We start from the raw sequence: 14,163 nt of genomic DNA, 5'->3' as shown, positions 1-14,163 counted from the left end.
GAACCCACTCTACCAGGGCCTTCAGTCTGATACACAGAACTGTGTGGAGTCTTGGGGGAGCAGCTGATCAGGCACACACAGAGGCCCAGGAACTTTACGTATTCTGGTTCCAGGCTTCCTGGCAAAAGTGACTGCAACTCTGGCAAGGTGGGAGGTTGGACCTCCCCTGGTAAGGGGCTGAATCCAAGGGGCAGAGCAGTGATGGTATGTAGGTCCCACTTCCATGGCATCTAACAGGATAAGACCCACTGGCTTGGAATTCCAGCCAACCACTGGCAACAGTGTCACCTTTACCTGGGACACAGTTCCCAGGGCAGGGGTGGGTTACCATCATTGTTGTTTGGATAACTCAGCCATTCCAGCCTGTGGACTTTGGAGAGCCCAAACTGACGGAGGGCAGAAGGGATCCCCCAGCACAGCATGGCTTCTGTATCAAATCATGGCCAGACTGCTTCTTTAAGTGGGTCCCTGATTATATTAATCAAGGTAATCTAAAGGGACTGAATGAATAGGATAGATGTGCATATATAAAGGGGAGTTTACTAAGAATTATTGAGTCACACAATCACAAGGTAAAGTCCCACAATAAGCCGTCTGCAGGCTGAGAAACAAAGAAGCCAGTCTGAGTCCTAAAACCTCAAAAGCAGGGAACATGACAGTGCAGCCTTCAGTCTGTGGTTGAAGATCTAAGAGTACCGAAGCTGAAGAACTTGGAGTCCAATGTTCGAGGGCAAAAGGTATTCAGCATGGAAGAAAGATGGAGGCCAGAAGACTAAGCCAGTCTAGTCTTTTCACATTCTTCTGCCTGCTTTATAATTCTGGCTATGGGGGCAGCTGATTAGATTGTGCCCACTCAGGTTGAGAGTAGGTCTGTCTTTCTGAGTACACTGACTCAAATGTTAACCTTCTTTAGCAACACTCTCACAGATACACCTAGAAACAATACTTTGCATCCTTTGATCCAATCAAGTTGACACTCAATATTAATCATCACATCAATACATTCCTTTTCACTGAGTGGGACATCCAAACAGGGGCCTCCAGCCACTCCCACTGATGTTCTCTGGCTGACAGAGATTTGAAAGCTTCTCAGGACAGAGTTCCCAGAGGGAGTAGTGGGCAACCACCTTTGCTATTTGGGTGACTTAATTGTTCTAGCCTCCAGGTTTTGGAGAGCCCAAGTCAATCAGGGTAAAAGTGGTACCCCAGCACAGCATGGCTGCTCTACAAAAGCATGGTCAGACTGCTTCTTTAAGCAGGTCCTCAATCCTCTTCCTCCCAACTGGGTGAGACCTCCTAAAATGAGTTGCCAGCCACCTTCTTCAGGTATATTCAGACCAGCAACAGGTCTGTACCTCCCTGGGACAGGGCTCCAGGAGGAAGGGGCAAGCTGACATCTTTGCTGTTTTGCAACCTTCACTAGTGATACCTCCAGGTACTGGAAAATCCAAGGTGACTAGAGACTGGAGTGGACTGTCAGCAAATTGCCACAGCCCTACAGAGATGCTCCCCTCCCTGTGTCCATGTGTTCTCATTGTTCAACTCCCACTTATGAGTGAGAACATGTGGTGTTTGGTTTTCTGTCCTTGTGTTAGTTTGCCGAGAATGATAGTTTCATCCATGTCCCTGCAAAGAACATGAACTCACCCTTTTTAATGGCTGTGTAGTATTCCACGGTGTATATGTGGTACATTTTCTTTATCCATTCTATCATTGATAGGCACTTGGGTTGGTTCCAAGTGTTTGCTATTGTGAACAGTGCTGCAATAAACATACATGTGCACGTGCCTTTATGGTAGAACGATTTATAATCCTTTGGGTATATACCCAGTAATGGGATTGCTGGTTCAGATGGTATTTCTGGACCCTTGAGAAATCGCCACACTGTCTTCCACAATGGTTGAACTAATTTACACTCCCACCAACAGTGTAAAAGCATTCCTATTTCTTCACATCCTCTTCAGCATCTGTTGTGTCCTGATTTTTTAGTGATCGCCATTCTAACTGACATGAGATGGTATCTCATTGTGGTTTCAATTTGCATTTCTCTAATGACCAGTGATGATGAACATATTTTCATATGTTTGTTGGTTGCATAAATATCTTCATTTGAGAAGTGTCTGTTAATATACTTCAACCAATTTTTGAGGGGGTTGTTCATTTTTTTCTTGTAAATTTGTTTAAGTTCTTTATAGATTTTGGATATTGGGTCAGATGGATAGATTGCAAAAATTTTCTCCTATTCTGTAGGTTGCCTGTTCACTGTGATGATAGTTTCTTTTGCTGTGCAGAAGCTCTTTAGTTTAATTAGGTTCCATTTGTCAATATTTTTTGTTGCCATTGCTTTTGGTGTCTTAGTCATGAAGTCTTTGCCCATGCCTATGTCTTGAATGGTATTGCGTAGGTTTTCTTCTAGGGTGTTTATGGTTTTAGGTCTTATGTTTAAGTCTTTAATCAATCTTGAATCCTTCCTTACACCTTATACAAAGGATAAGTCTTTAATCCATCGTTAATAATATACAAAATAATCTTAATACATATAGAAAATAATCCATATTTAATAATATAAAAAATTGTGTATAACTTTTGTATAAGGTGTAAGGAAGGGGTCCAGTTTCAGTTTTCTGCATATGGCTAGTCAGTTTTCCTTACACCATTTATTAAATAGGGAATCCTTTCCCCATTGCTTGTTTTTGCCAGGTTTGTCAAAGATCAGATGATTGTAGATTTGTGGTGTTATTTCAGCGGCCTCTGTTCTGTTTCATTGGTCAATATATCTGTTTTGGTACAAGTACCGAGCTGTTTTGGTTTATTGTTAGCCTTGGCAGTATCAGTTTGAAGTGCAGGCGTGTATGATGCCTGCCCAGCTTAGTTCTTTTTTGGGGCTTAGGATTGTCTTGGACAATCGGCAGGCTCTTTTTTGGGTTCCATACTGAAATTTAAAGTAGTTTTTTTTTTTTTTTTTCTAATTCTGTGAAAAAAGTCAATGATAGCTTGATAAGGATAGCATTGAATCTATAAATTACTTTGGTCATTACAGCCATTTTCATGATATTGATTCTTCCTATCCATAAGCATGGAATTTTTTCCATTTGTGTCCTTTCTTATTTCCTTGAGCAGTGGTTTGTAGTACTCCTTAAGAGGTCTTTCACATCCCTTGTAAGTTGTATTCCTAAGTGTTTTATTCTCTTTGTAACAATTGTGAATGTGTGTTCACTCATTATTTGGCTTTCTGTTTGTCTATTATTGGTGTGTAGGAATGCTTGTGATTTTTGCACATTGATTTTGTATCCTGAGACTTTGCTGAAGTTGCTTATCAGCTTAAGGAGATTTTGGGCTGAGACAATGGGGTTTTCTAAATATACCATCATGTCATCTGCCAACAGAGACAATTTGACTCCCTCTCCTCCTATTTGAATACTCTTTATTTTTTTTTCTTGCATGATTGCCCTGGCTAGAACTTCCACTACTTTGTAGACTAGAAGTGGTGAGAGAAGACCTTGTCTTGTGCCAGTTTTCAAAGGTAATGATTCCAGTTTTTGCCCGTTCAGTATGATATTGGCTGTGGGTTTGTCATTAATAGCTCTCATTATTTTGAGAGGTGTTCCATCAATACCTAGTTTATTGAGAGTTTTTAGCGTGAAGGGCTGTTGAATTTTATTGAAGGCCTTTTCTGCATCTATTGAAATAATCATGTGGTTTTGTTGTTGGTTCTGTTTATGTGATGTATTACATTTATTGATTCGCATATGTTGAACCAGCCTTGCATTCCAGGGATGGAGTTGACTTGATCGTAGTGGATAAGCTTTTTGATGTGCTGCTGGATTCAGTTTGTCAGTGTTTCTTTTATTGAGGACTTTTGCATCAATGTTCATCAAGGATATTGGCCTGAAATTTTCTTTTTATTGTTTCTCTGCCAGGTTTTGGTATCAGGATGATGCTGGCCTCATAAATTGAGTTAGAGAGGAGTCCCTCTTTTACTAGGAATAGTTTTAGAAGGAATGGTACCAGTTTGTACCTCTGTAGAATTAGGCTGTGAATCAATCTGGTCCTGGGCTTTTTTTTTTGTTTGTTTGATGGGCTATTAGTTACTCCCTCAATTTTAGAACTTGTTATTTGTCTATTCAGGGATTCAACTTTTTTCTTATTTAGTCTTGGGAGGGTGTATGTGTTCAGGAATTTATCCATTTCTTCCAGATTTTCTAGTTTATTTGCATATACATGTTTATAGTATTCTCTGCTGGTAGTTTGTATTTCTGTGGGATCAGTGGTGAGATCCCCTTTATCATTTTTTATTATGTCTATTTGATTCTTCTCTCTTTATTAGTCTGGCTAGTGGTATATCTATTTTGTGGTTCTTTTTAGAAAAGCAGCTCCTGGATTCATTGATTTTTTGGAGGGTCTTTTGTGTCTCTATCTTCTTCAGTTCTGCTCTGATCTTAGTTATTTCTTGCCTTCTGCTAGCTTTTGAATTTGTTTGCTTTTGCTTCTCTAGTTCTTTTAATTGTGATGTTAGCGTGTCAACTTTAGATCTTTCCTGCTTTCTCTTGTGGGCATTTAGTGCTATAAATTTCCCTGTAAACACTACTTCAGCTGTGTCCCAGAGTTTCTGGTATGTTGTGTTTTTGTTTTCATTGGTTTCAATGAACTTATTTATTTCTGCCTTCATTTTGTTATTTACCCAGTAGTCATTCAGCATCAGGTTGTTCAATTTGCATGTAGTTGTGTGGTTTTGAGTGAGTTTCTTAATTCTGAGTTGTAATTTGATTGCACTGTGGTCTGAGAGACTGTTTCTTATGATTTCCATTTTTTTTGCATTTTCTGAGAAGTGTTTTACTTCCAATTATGTGGTCAATTTTAGAAGATGTGCAATGTGATACTGAGAAGAATGTATATTCTGTCTATTTGGAGTACAGAGTTCTATAGATGTCTATTAGGTCTGCTTGGTCCAGAGCTGAGTTCAAGTCTGGAATATCCTTGTTAACTTTCTATCTCATTTATCTGTGTTATATTGACAGAGGGGCTTTAAAGTCTCCCACTATTATTGTTTGGTAGTCTAAGTCTCTTGTAGGTCTCTAAGAACTTGCTTTATGAATCTGGGTGCCCCTGAATTGGGTGCACATATATTTAAGATAGTTAGCTCTTCTTGTTGCATTGATCCCTTTACCATTATGTAGTTCCCTTCTTTGTCTTTTTTGATCTTTGTCAGTTTAAATTCTGTTTTATCAGATACTGGGTCACCCCTGCTTTTTTTTTGCTTTTCATTTGCTTGGTAATTATTCCACCATTCCTTTATTTTGAGCCTATGTGTGTCTTTGCACTTGAGATGTGCATGTGAGATTTCCTGAATACAGCACACTGATGGGTCTTGACTCTTTATCCAATTTGCCAGTCTGTGTCTTTTAATTGGGGCATTTAGCCCATTTACATTTAAGTTTAATATTGTTAAGAGTGAATTTGATCCTGTTATTATGATGCTAGCAATATTTTCAGGAGGAGTCATGAGATACTGTCAAAGTCCAATAAATATCTAAAAACAGAAAATAACCTGAGACTCCTTTCTGCATTACCACCAGCTGCCTAGTACACTGGGTCACTTTATACAGCAGTAAGCGCAGCAATCCATGCCACAAAATCTTCACAAAACAAGAAGAAAAAGTACACAAAGAATTATATTAAAACAGTAACATACATTTGTGTGTATGAGGAAGAAATATTTAAAATTAAAATATTATATAATCACAAGAAAGTCCAGATATTCCTTGCTCTGCCCTTGGGCAACCAAGAAAATTAAAACCTGTTTTATATCCCAATATAGAAGAGAGACTTTACATAAGTAAGTGCTCAGTGCTTGCAACCCAAGTCAATTTGTACTCGTGTTAGATAAGTTTAAATTCTAAAGGCTACAACAATCCAGTTAAATCAAGGGGAAAATTCATTTTAAAACAAAGTTATTCAAGATGAAAGAATAGCATGTCTTCAGTTAGAGAACTGCCTGCTATTGGATGATTTCTTGCTAATGTGTTTAGAGATTTTGTACTTCTCAACTTTGGTAGCCAAATCCACCACCACCTCCATGCTTTTTCTGCTTGCCTTCATTGCTCTTGATTTTCAGATCAACAAGGGAGCACCTTGAAACCAAATGACAGAGCAACTTGAGAATAATTTAAGTTATCAACATTAAAGATCTGTTTCAGAGAATGGGAATCATAGGCTTGTGTGTATGACTTATATGTTTCCTGGGCTGACTTATGAAAAAAGTAATACTTTTTAATCAGTTTCTCAAGTTGAGACTGAATGTCAGAAATTTTAGACCAGGAAAAGTCAAATTCACTTAGTGGAACCTTGGATTGTTTCAAGTAGCAAAGAAAACCCAATTTTTCTGGTCGCAAAATGAGTAAGGCATGCCCTCTCCCATTTAGGCCTCTGGTTGTTCTACCCACACAATGAATATATTCCTTAGGGTCATCCGGAGGATCATACTGAACAATCCAGTCCATGTCAGTAATGTCCAGTCCTCTTGCTGCCACATCTATGCACAATAGTGTTCCCAAATCTGCACTGGAGAACTGGAAGAATGTGGTCATACGCTTGTTTTGCTTTTGCTTTCCACGAATGGCCAAGACGAGCAAATCAATGTAATTCAGCAACTCATAAAGGTATTTCATGGACATACAAGATGAAAAGAAGACCATAAGCTTCTTCTTTCAGTTCTTAAGGAATGTAAAGAGCAGAAGGAATCTCTTTTCATAAGGACAAACAACATATCCATGCTCAAGACCATACACTGTTGCATTAGTATTATCATCATCAACACCAACATATAATGGCTCCTTTTTCAGAGAAATCCTTGCCAGGTCTTCAACTTTTCAAGTTTGGGTGGCAGAAAAGAGCATAGTCTGTCTATGTGTTGGGAAAAGTTTAATAACTTGCTTTAATTCCTCTTCAAACCCAATATCCAAGATACGATCAGCTTCATCAAGAACTAGGCACTGCAGGTTTTTATACATAAACCCTGGAGTATTCTGCATATGGTCCAGCAGACAGCCTGGTGTGCCCACAATGATGTTGATCCCATTAGTAAGTTTCTGTGCTTCAGCAGATCTGTTACTGCCACCCATTATCAACCTACAGGTATGCACGCGGTGAGTCATTAGCTCCTTGAGAACCAGCAAGAGTTTGTATGACTAGTTCTCCCATAGGGAGAGAATAAGGACTCCGGTTCCATTCCTGGGCATGAACTTTAACTTAACCATGAATTCAACTGCAGGGATGAGAAAAGCCAGGGTTTTATCACTGCCTGTTTTTGCAGCTGCTAGACGATCCCTGCTTTCCAGAAGTGGTCTGATACTTTTATGCTGAATTTCAGTCATATTTGTAAAGCCCTTTTCTTTTATTGCCTTCACAGTGTTTTCATTGACAAGATTATATAAAGAAGCAACTGAAGTATATTCAAAAAGCTCCTGTCAGTCTCAGGGGTAGGCTGGGCACCTCACTGTAATCTTCATCATTATCTGTTTTCTCCACATTATTTTCTGTTTCTTTAGGAGTCTCAGCACTTTCTTCTTGAGATTCACCTTTGTTTTCAGTTTTTGCTTTTCTTTTTTTGTATCAGGCCCAACATCATTCATCATTTTTCTTTTTTTCTTCTTTTTCTTTTTTGATTCTGAATTGGGAGACCGCATTGCTGCTTCTCCGTTGGTTAATACAGTGAATTTCTGGGGAGATTTTTTAACTTACATATTTTCCACTGCTTCTTGAGACACATCTCCGCTTTGAGTTTCTGATAAGCCCACATTCAGGGAATGTTTTGATTTTTTAACCTTTCCATCTCCCATTGTTTCTTCAGACACATCTCCATTTTGAGTTTCTGATAGGGTCAGATTTGAGGCCTCCTGCAACTTTAGGTTCCACTCCTGCAATTTGAGGTTCTGCTTCTACATCATCTTGCACAGGAGTTTCATCAGCAGGTGTCCAAGAAGTGCCTAGACCACTGCGCCACACAGTACAGCTACTGAATTCTTGTGGCTGATGTTACTTCCGGCCGCACATGCGCCGCTCAGTCAACCGGAAATGCCTGTATAGATCTTTCTTTCTTACTATGTGGATTCAAACATGTCATGAGCCCATAGTTTTTTAAACACAACTTATAATCAATGTCTGTCATCACATTTTTAACTTATTCTAGGCATGTTAAATTCTATTTATCCCCATATAATTTTATCATTGATAAAATAACTGATTTCAGAACAAAATCTAAATCGTTAAATAAAATAGATATTAGGTAAAATACAGGCTCTAGTCTCTAGTATATTTTACATATATTATCAAAATTTAAATAAAAACTTGAGTTTGATAAATGATATTATCCTCACAGGGGAAGATAAAATATTTTCCTTCCCTCATTGCTAGGTTCATTGTGGTAGTCCTGATAACAAATGACAGATTAATAAGCGAAAAGTATACACGTTTATTTCATAAGCTTTACATGACATAGGAGGCTTCATAAGGAAATGAAGACTCAAAGAAATGGATAAACAGTGTATTTTTAAAGTCAATGTATTGTTTTATGGTAGGTGTCGTGAAGAAAGACAATTGTGGAGCAGTATAATTGGGTAAAAAAGTATGATTAAAATGGCAATAAACTGGGGGGAACTTAGCAAGACTTGTTTCTTCAGATTTGTCTCTGTGACTCTGTCTTCAGAGGTAAGAAGAATATTTCTGTCCTCCAGGTATAGGGAGGATATCTCTTCAATAAGTGTCTTGTGACCTGCTTCTGGAGAAATTCAGAAAATCCTTTTTAGGGTTTATCACTTGCTTCAGGAAAGAATGGCTTGGGGAAGGTAAAAATGACTTTTTGGCTTCTGATGTTTTTTCAAATGCCAAGGTGCCATATTTTGGGGTAGGCTCTCCTGAACCCCATCATCTTTAAGAGGCAGCACTATCTCTGTTGATTTTTCTCTATGGAAAGTATTAGGAACCCCACTGTTTTATCTCCTTCATTAATTCATTCAATTCTAATTGGAGATCTACATCATACAAGGTACTATGCCAAGGGCTTAAAAAAAAAAAGTGCCAGGAGGAACTCCAAATGTTTTGGTGAACCCATGCTGAATCATACTCTGACACATAGTAGGTATTCAATAAATATTAGTGAAATAAGTATAATTTCAAGATTTTCTCTATCTAATCTTACTTTTTACAGATCAATTTAACCTTCCCCTGTATTTGCCTTCCCAGATAGCCCAGGAAATATAAAAGGAAAGCAGATGTGCTGTCATACAGTGTATAGCTTACCTATATTGACCCATGCACAAGATGAAACACAAAACATATTGATATTTCTAAATGCAGAAGAATTTTGTATTCTTTCAATATAAGTTTTGGTTTAAAATTAATCAGACACACCAATTAACAGGGCTAAATCTACCTATAGAATATTTTCTGTTGATCTAGTGGCTATGATATTCAGTATTCTTTTTTATTCCTCTCAAATTTGTTCACATTTAAAAAAATTAATGTTTACTTTTTGTGGGTACTTGATAGTATATATTTATATGGGACGCGAGATGTTTTGATATAGGTGTTCAATGTGTAATAATCACATCATGGAAAATATTCATCCCCTCAAGCATTTATCCTTTTCGTTATAAACAATCAAATTATACTCTTTTAGTTATTTTAAAATGTCTAATTAAATTATTATTGACTATAATCACTCTGTTGTGCTGTGAAATAATGGGTCTTATTCATCTTTCTAACTTTTTTGTATGCTTTTAGTTATTTTAAAATGCACAATTGAATTATTATTCACTATAGTCACTCTGTTGTGCTGTGAAATAATAGGTCATATTCATTCTAACTAATTTTTGGTATCAGTTATACTCTTTTAGTTATTTAAAACTGTGCAATTAAATTATTATTGACTGTAGTCAATCTGTTGTGCTATGAAATACTAGCTCTTATTTATTCTATTTTTTTTGTGCCCACTAACCATTTCCACTTCTCCCCAACTTTTTCCCACTACCCCTCCCAGCCTTTGTAACCATTCTTCTACTCTCTAGCTGCATAAGTTTAATTGTTCTGATTTTTAGTTTCCACAAATAAGTGAGAAGATGCAAAGTTTGTCTTTCTGTTCTTGACTTATTTTACTTAACATAATGACCTCTAGTTCCATTCATGTTGTTGCATATGACAGGATCTCATTCTTTTGTATGACTGCATAGTACTCGATTGTGTATATGTCCCACATTTTCTTTATCCATTCATTGGTTGATGAACAGTTTTGTTGTTTCCAAATCCTGGCAATTTTGAACAATGCTGCAGCAAACATGGGAGTGCAAATATCTCTTAGATATACTGATTTTCTTTCTTTTGGGTGTATACTTAGCAGTGGCATTCCTAGATTGGATGGTATGTCTATTTTTGTCTTTTTTGAGGAATCTCCAAACTCCCCTCCATATTGGTTTTACTCATTTATATTCTCAGCAACAGTGTACAAGGTTTCCCTTTTCTCTACACTGTCTCCAGTATTAGTTATTGCCCATGTTTGGATAAAAGGCATTTTAACTGGGGTGAGAAGATAGCTCATTACAGTTTTGATTTGCATTTATCTGATAATGATGTTGAGCATCTTTTCATATGCTCATTTTCCATTTGTATGTCTTCTTTTGAGAAATATCTATTCAAATCTTTTGCCCATTTAAAAATTAGATTATTAGATATTTTTCCTATAAACTCATTTGGGTTTCTTATATATTCTGATTATTATTCTCTTGCAGATAAATAGTTTGCAAATATTTTATCCTATTCTGTGGGTTATCACTTCACTTAGTTGATTGTATCCTTTGCTGTGCAGAAGTATTGTAACTTAATATGATCTCATTTGTTTATTTTTGCTTTGGTTGCCTGTGGTTTGTGGGGTGTTACTCAAGAAATTTTTGACAAATATCTTGCAGAGTTTTTCCAATGTTTTCTTGTAGTAGTTTCATAGTTTAGTAAGGTCTTAGATTTAAGTCTTTAGATTAATGTCTTCAACTTAAGTCTTTAATCCATTTTGATTTGATTTTTGTATGTGACAAGAGATAGAGGTCCAATTTCATTCTTCTGCATATGGATATTAAGTTTTCCTAGCACCATTTATTGAAGAGAATGTTGTTTCCCCAATGTATGTTCTTGACACCTTTATAAAAAATGAGTTCAGTGAAAGTGTTTGGACTTGTTTGTGGGTTCTCTATTCCATTCCATTAGTCTATGTGTCTGTTTTTAAGCAATTTCCATGCTGTTTTAATTACTATAGCTATATAGTATTATTTGAAGTCAAGTAAAGTGATTTCTTCAGTTTTGTTCTTTCTGCTCAAGATAGCTTTGGCTTAGGGATATGGATGCAGCTGGAAACCATCATTCTCAGCAAACTGTCACAAGAACAGAAAACCAAATACCGCATGTTCTCACTCATAGGTGAGAACTGAACAATGTGATCACTTGGACACAGGAAGGGGAACATCACACACCAGGACCTATTGTGGGGAGGGGGTAGGGGGTAGGGATAACATTAGGAGATATACCTAATGTAAATGACGAGTTAATGGGTGCAGTACATCAACATGGCACATGTATACATATGTAACAAATCTGCACGTTTTGCACATGTACCCTAGAACTTAAAGTATAATAATAATAAATAAATAAATAAATAAAGAGATAGCTTTGGCTATGCTAGGACTTTTGTGGTTCCGTTTAAGCTTTAGGATAGTTTTTCTATTTCTATGAATAATGTCATTGGTATTTTCACAGGGATTGCATTGAATCTGTAGATTGCTTTGGGCAGTATGGAAATTTTAATAGTATTGATTCTTTCAATCCATGAACATGAAATATCTTTCTGTTTTGTATGTGTATGTGTGTTCTTCAATATCTTTTTTTTAAATTTTTTAAATTTTTTTTTATTTTTGAGATGGAGTCTCACTCCGTCACCCCGGCTGGAGTGCAGTAGCGCTATCTCGGCTCACTGCAAGCTCTGCCTCCTGGGTTCATGCCATTCTCCTGCCTCAGTCTCCCGAGTAGCTAGGACTACAGGCGCCCACCACCATGCCCAGCTAATTTTTTGTATTTTTAGTAGAGATAGGGTTTCACCATGTTAGCCAGGATAGTCTCTGTCTCCTGACCTAGTGATCCGCCCACCTCGACCTCCCAAAATGCTGGGATTACAGGCGTGAGCCACTGTGCCCCTTCAATTTCTTTCATCAGTGTTTTACAGCTTTCATTGAAGAATTCTTTTATTTTGTTAAGTCCTAGACATTTTATTTCATTTATGGATATTGTAAGTGGGATTCCTCTTTTGATTTCTTTTTCAGATTTTCCAGTGTTGGCATATAGAGATGCTACTAATTTTTGTATGTTGATTTTGTATTCTGCCACCTTATTGAAATTATTTATCAGTTCTAATAGTTTTTGTGTGTGTAGAGTCTTTTGATTTTTCCAAATGAAAGATCCTGTATTCTGCAAAGAAGGATAATTTGTTTTCTTTCTAATTTGGGTGCTCTTTATTTCTTTCTATTGTCTGCTTGCTCAACCTAGGACTTCTAGTGCTATATTGAATAACAGTGGTGAAAGTTAGTATACTTATTCTGTTCCACATCTTAGAGGAAGGGCTTTCAGTTTTCTTTTATTCAGTATGATACTAGCTGTATGTTTTCATATCTGAGTTTTTATTATGTTGAGTCATGTTCCTTCTACATGCAGTTTTTTGAGAGTTTTTGTCATGAAAGGATGTTAAATTTTGTCAAATGTTTTTTAGCATCAATTATATGATCATATGGTTTTTGTCCTTCATTCTGTTGATATGATGTACCACATTTATTGATTCATGTAAATTGAACCAACCTTGCATTTCTGGGCTAAGTCCCCTTGGTCACCATAAATTATCTTTTTAATGAATTGTTTAATTCATGTTGCCAGTGTTTTGCTGAGAGTTTTTGCATCAATATTCATGAGAGATATTGGCCTGTAGTTTTATTTTCTTTATATGGTCTGGTTTTGGTATCAGGGTAATATTGGGCTTGTAGAATGCATTTGGAAGTATCCCCTCCTTCTATATTATTTGGAAAAGTTTGAGTAGAATTGACATTATTTCTTCTGTAAATGTTTGGTGGAATTCAGCATTGAAGCCATTGAGACCTGGGCTTTTCTTAGCTAGGAGAACTTTTGTTTTTTTTTTTCTTTATTTCTTTTAAAAAACCAAAAAACAAAAAATGAAATACATGTGCAGAACCTGCAGGTTTGATACATAGGTATATGTGTGCCAGAGTGGTTTGCTGTACCTATTGACCCATCCTCTAAATTCCCTTCCCTCACCCCCAACATCCCAACAGGCCCCGGTGTGTGCTGCTTCCCTCTCTGTTTCCATGTGTTCTCAATGTTCAACTCCTACTTATGAGTGAGAACAGGTGGTGTTTGGTTTTTTGTTCTTGTGTTAGTTTAATCAGGATGATAGCTTCCATCTTCACCCATGTCCCTGCAAAGAATGTGATCTCATTCTTTTTTATGGCTGCATAGTATTCCATGGTGTGTATGTACCACATTTTCTTTATCCATTCTATCACTGATGGACATTTGGGTTAGTTCCATGTCTTTGCTATTGTAAATAGTGTTGAATATACATACCTGTGCATGTGTCTTTATAGTAGAATGATTTATATTCCTTCTACTACATAAATCATTCCTGTAGTAGAATGATTTATATGATAGAATGATTTATAATGCCAGAAATGGGATTGCTGGATCCAGTGATATTTCTGGTTCTACATCCTTGAGGAATTGCCATACTGTTTTTCACAATGTTGAACTCACACTCCCACCAACAGTATAAAAGCATTCCTATTTCTCCACAGCCTCGCCAACATCTATTGTTTCCTCTTCTGAATTTTTAATGATCGCCATTCTAACTGGTGTATCTTATTGTGGTTTTGATTTGCATTTCTCTGGTGATCAGTGATATTGAGCTTTTTTTTTTTTTAATGTTTGTTGGTCATGTAAATGTCTTCTTTTGAGATGTGTCTGTTCTATCATTTGCCCAATTTTTGGTGGGGTTGTTTGTTTTTTCTTGTAAATATGTTTAAGTTCCTTGTAAAGTCTGGATATTAGGCCTTTGCAGATGGGTAG

General features: G+C 36.9%; 1 pseudogene; it reads right to left on the bottom strand.

Moving 5' to 3' along the window:
* Positions 1 to 5,979: 5,979 nt before the first annotated feature.
* LOC108541245 (ATP-dependent RNA helicase DDX18 pseudogene) lies at positions 5,980 to 7,985 on the bottom strand (annotated as a pseudogene).
* Between the last annotated feature and the right edge of the window lie 6,178 nt (positions 7,986 to 14,163).

Source organism: Rhinopithecus bieti, unplaced genomic scaffold (genome assembly GCF_001698545.2).
Source record: "Rhinopithecus bieti isolate Rb0 unplaced genomic scaffold, ASM169854v2 scaffold_1527, whole genome shotgun sequence".
Lineage (NCBI taxonomy): Eukaryota > Metazoa > Chordata > Mammalia > Primates > Cercopithecidae > Rhinopithecus > Rhinopithecus bieti.
This window is presented reverse-complemented; position numbering and strand designations above follow the sequence as displayed.